Source organism: Chaetura pelagica, unplaced genomic scaffold (genome assembly GCF_000747805.2).
Source record: "Chaetura pelagica isolate M959 unplaced genomic scaffold, ChaPel_1.0 scaffold296, whole genome shotgun sequence".
In the NCBI taxonomy this organism is placed as follows: Eukaryota; Metazoa; Chordata; class Aves; order Apodiformes; family Apodidae; genus Chaetura; species Chaetura pelagica.
The window spans coordinates 399,874-405,195 of record NW_009953648.1 but is presented as its reverse complement, the minus strand read 5'-3'; positions in this window follow the sequence as shown (position 1 = coordinate 405,195).

The following is a 5,322-nucleotide window of genomic DNA, read 5'->3' as shown; positions in this document are numbered from 1 at the left end:
CGCGGCCCCGCCCGGAGGGGGCGGCCGCAACGGCGGGCGGAGCCTGCGGAGCCGGCGGGACCGGCTGGTCCGGCGGGACCGGGCTGGTCCGGGCTGGATCGGGCTGGTCCGGCGCGGGGAGACACGGAGGGCGGCTCGAGGAGATGGAGCGACCGCCGTGAGGTGAGGAGCCCAGGTCTTCTCTCCCGCCATGAGGGGCCCGGGCCTTCCCTTCCCTTCCCTCCCTTCCGCCATGCGGTGAGGGGCACCGGGCCTGGAGGCCTCACCCCCTCCACGGGGCTCTGGAAAAGGAAAACGCCCTGTTTAATATTCCCCCAACCCCCCTTTTTAAAGTTGTTTTTAATGGCCGAAAGCCGGCCGTGCCCGCTGCCGCTCCTGCGAGGCCCTGGCACCGGAGGGTCATTTGTTCAGGCGGCGCCGTTTAGAAGTAATTTCTCAGCTTATTATTCGGTTTGATTTATTATTCCCCCCTCCCTTCTGCAAGCCAGACCCCAGCTGTTTAGTTCTCTCAATGCAGATGTAAGTGATTGAATATTTGAAGCGAATGTTTCTCTTGTGTGCTCTTCAGGGCTCCCAGCTGATCCGTGGCTGAAGCGTGTGAAGGGATGGGCTGAAGCTCGGAGGTCTGGGGCAGCAAAGAGCAGCTGGGAAGGTAAACCCTGGCTGGTGCCCTTCGTGTGTGAAACCCCCGAGTTATGCAATAGTGTGACCCTGTGGGGGGGAGATGTGAAGGAATAACCTGCACCGGGATTGCTGAGGAGCATTTGAGCCACATGGGTGAGTTCCCTCCACAAGCTAACAAGGGGAGATAGGCCAAAAGGCTTCTACTGCTTTACTGAGTAAAACAAATGGCCTCTGCTTTCTTGTGAGCACGCTGTTGTGCCAGCCTCTGGGCTGGGAATTACAACCTGGTTCGTCTATCAAAGCAGGCAATGCTTCCTGTGGGCTAGAGGAAGCCCTTGATGAGAGGAAGCATTAGGAGCGAGGCTTGCTACACTGGAGGGATGTACTTATGAGCCTGTACTCCCTTCTGCCCTTTGAAAACTCAGGTTGAAGTTGTTTCCTCCAGCAGTAGTCAGCTCCCCATTGCTGCTCAGTGCCTGGGATAGTGTTATGCTGCTGGGAGAGAAAGGTGCTGCTGAGTCACTCCTGGCACCACCCGGCGCTGTTTTGGCGCTGGAAGGAGCCAGGTTTGGCAGCACCCTGCATGCTTGAGAGTGGAGTAACTCCTGGGTGGAGTTAATCCTAGATGGGATGCAGACAATGTGCAGTCAGAACACTAAAAATACTTATGGAGATGTTTTGTTTCATACTGCATCTTTCCTATAACAATGAAGGCCAGCTAATGGCTGAATTGGGTGTTTTGACTCCTGCTAACTGTGTTTTTTGATTACAGGCAAATGGTTGTCATGTTCTGCTGTAGGTGTGGGCTCACTGCAGCAGCAGGAGTTGTTAGAAGAAATACTGCTGTTGGTGCTATTCTGAAGATCCCCATTTGAAAGAGAGAGAGAGAGAAGATGGAAATTTCCAGAGCACAATTTCAATGGGACTGCTGGGGAAGTACTTGTTTTCAGGACCTGGATATACTAACTTGAAACATCAGAGGTGGCTGGGGGCAAGGTATAATAAGAATACACCATTTTTAAATTGTAAATCCCCTCTCACTGCTTGTTTAATGTATGTTTTTTCAGTGACTTCTATTTATTAAACTTATTTATATTTAAACTTGCTCCTTTTGGTTTTCATTAAATCATAAGGCTGTGGGGTGCAGCAGGATTTGAAAGTCTTGTGGAATTCTTGTCTGTGGGAGACAGAGAAGCAGGAGTGGAGCCTGGGGGCCTGGTGCCCTCCTGCCACAAAAAAACACCCTCTCCTCCACAGCCTCTCCTGCAGGGACAGATTTTTAACTTCCTTCCCTCTGGCACTCTGAAGGAGATTGGATGTTTTCCACAAAGGAATTGCGGCCTGGAATTCCTACTTCTGCTGCTTGCACAGTACAGTTCACCACCTCCTACGCTTCAGTTCCTGGCTAGAAGGAATGTTGTCTCCCTTCCTTGGGCCTGAGGGGAGGTGAGGCCTACAAAAGAGGAGAAAGGAGAAGGCTGCCAAATGTGTAAAAGACACAGAAACTAGTGGGGAGGTGAAAGGTGTGACCATCAGGGCTTCAGTGACAGTAACCACAGACAGAGTAAATTAGTACCTTGCTCTTAACAAGATGCCCGATTTGTTTGGATTCAGTGCAGCCTTCTGCAGAAACCAGTGTTTGTGCAATAATCCAAACTGAGAAATTGCTTTTTTTAGGCCAAAAGGTGTATTTTCAGTTTTTAAGAAATTATTCAATAGTCTTCAGTCAGATGACAACGATCGTGTCACGTGCTACTGTAGCTGTGGTTCCATCTCTGTACAAATTAAACTGGGAAGCAGGAACACGGGCTGCTGTTGCACTGTGCTGTCTGCAGGAATGTAACAGCACCAGTGTATTTAAAGAAAAAACTATTCATTGTTGAAGTCTATGACATAAATCATAGAATCATAGAGTGGTTAAGGCTGGAAGAGACCATCAGGATCCAACCCCCCTGCATGGGCAGGGACACCTCCCACCAGCCCAGGCTGCACAAGCCCCATCCAACCTGCCCTTCAACACTGCCAGGGATGGGGCAGCCACAGCTTCCCTGGGCAACCTGGGCCAGCACCTTCCTGCCCTCATGGTGAAGGATTTATTTCTGATACCTAACCTAAATCTCCCATTTTTAATTTTTAAACCATTACCTTTGTCCTGTCACTGCCCTCTCTGGTGAAAAGTCCCTCCCCAGCTTTCCTGGATCCCCTTCAGGCACTGGAAGCTGCTCTAAGGTCTCCCTGGAGCCTTCTCTTCTCCAGGCTGAACACCCCAACTCTCCCAGCCTGGCTCCAGAGCAGAGCTGCTCCTCCTCTCTGTTCATCTCCATGGCCCTTCTCTGGCCCCTCTCCAACAGCTCCATGTCTCTCCTGTGCTGAGGGCTCCAGAGCTGGACACAACACTCCAGGGGGGTCTCACCAGAGCAGAGGGGCAGGATCCCCCCCTGGCCCTGCTGCCCACACTTCTGTTGATGCAGCCCACGACACAGTTGCCCTTCTGGGCTCCAGCCCTCACTGGTGGCTCATGTGGAGCTGGTAAGAATCTACTACCCCAAGTTCTTTTCCTTGGGACTCTAGCCATTCTCCCCCCAGCCTGTATTTGTGCCTGGATATGTAATAATTAACAATTTTACTGGTTCTACAGGAAGAGGTTCTACCCAGAAAACAAATGACGTTTCTTGTGGTTTTACATCTTGCCCAGCCATCTTCCTTTCTCCCAAGACTAACCCAGGAGGGCAGGGATGGTTGCCCTAGGATGGGTACCCTAAAATGGGTGCCTTCCTGCTGCCCTCAGGACGGGTGTGGGCTCTAAGAAACACAACCAGAGGGCTCTGCTTCTGCACCAGGTATTTTTGAAATTGGCAAAAAATGAGGAGTATACACTTAGGTCAGCCACATAATGCATGTGCTATATGGGCAATAAATAGATGCTGACTGGCTCAGTTCCCTGAAAAACTGTTTCTCCAATAAAGCTCTCCTACATTTGTCTCAGGGCCGAACCCAAGACTTTTAGAGCTGGTTGTGCTTTAACAAAGAAGGCACCAGGAAAGGACAGAGACCTGTTCAGGAACAGCTGCAGAGCTCTGCTCTGGGCATGCCTCACATACCATGAGAGCCCTTCTGAGGTCCTGCAGCTCTCAGGCAGCTGGAGAAGTAGCAGTTTTTACCCAAATCCACCAGGCTTTGTGCACATACTGAGAAAGAGAAACTTAGGAATGCTAGAAACATTCTCTGGTGGTCAGTACCAGGATAGGCTTAGGGAACTGGAGCCCTGTGTGTCAGAGCAGCAGCTGCGATGGTCAGAGCTGTCTTGCTCCTCCTGCAGCACAAATGCAACCAATAAAGGTCAAACCCACTCACCTCGAAGCTACTTCAGTGCCTCAACCAAAGGACAACAAAGGAAATTGAGAGAGAACCAATGTGGTCTGAGAGGAACGAATTACTGGCATGGAAGTGAAGCCAGGGAAACAGAGCAAGGCTTGCTTTTGTCCTCAGGAAACGCTGGTGTGATTGATGAGTCTGTTTATTAGCACCATACGTTTTGCAATCTATATGTGACTTTTACTGGGCAGAAATGGCTGGGTTGCTTTACATTTCATCACGGCACTTTGCTCTGCTTTTACTGCTCTGCAGTGCTGGAGCAACAGAAGTGCTGTTAACTGAGATTTATGTGCTTGTTTTTGAGCACTTAATTGTTTTTTTATCCTCAGCTTGTTAAAAGAGCCGCATTTCTTGTGATTGTTCTCTGAGCACTTTCATATTATTTCAACACGTATTTTGTACCAATACCCTGTTGTGGGTTGTTTTTTTTTCCGAACACCTTCTGTGTTATTGTTTCATGGTGCTCTCCAGCCACATATAGAAAAGAAAAACGAACCTGTGATGAATTCAAAAGGCAGGTTTTTCCTTTCCCCTGGGGGCTGGGTTCAGCCACACTCCCAAGGTGCTGGAACACCGCAGCTTCCAAGAGGCTGGAGAGACAGAGCCTTTACCCACAGATCAATCTGGAAAGGAAGATAGGGACTATGAGAGCTTTTAAAGTGATAAGTATTACTTGCCGGCTTCTACAAGCACTATTTCGGTCATAAAAACCAACAAATTGGAGAGCACAGCGAACTTCCCTCACACCAGCGCCAGGTGGCAATATTGGCCTAGATGACAACAAACGCCTCGCACATCGGCTCTGGGGCTTTATTCTTTTTGCCAGAATTTTCTAAATGTATCTAATAGCCCATTGTCTTAAATATTTTAGAGACGGTAGCTCCTCCCTTCCGCTGAGGAGAGCAGCCCTGGGGCTGGCGGGCCTGGCTGCCCGGCCTGGGGAGCTGCAGGGACAAAGTCTGCCCCGTTACGAAGGTAACGGCGCTTTGGGGCCGAGAAGAGCCCAGTGGCACCGAGGAACTCTTGTTTATCTTGAGCAGACACGCTACGGCGCCCGGCCAGCGTTACCTGTTTGTTTCCAGTCACGGGAAGAGGAGAGGGGGCGGCGGGCGGGCCCTGAGGAGGGTTTGCTGGGTACGCGGGTCCGCCCGGGGGCTCAGGGAACCTCAGACTGAGGAGCCTGAGGAACCTGAAGGGACTGAGAAGACGGAGTGCAGCCGCGAACCCACGACCCCCTGAGCGTCGTTCCCCACCGGAGCCCTCCCACCCAACCCCGGCTGAGCGCGCGCTGGGGGGCGGGGCTCCGCCTTCTCTCTGGCCCCG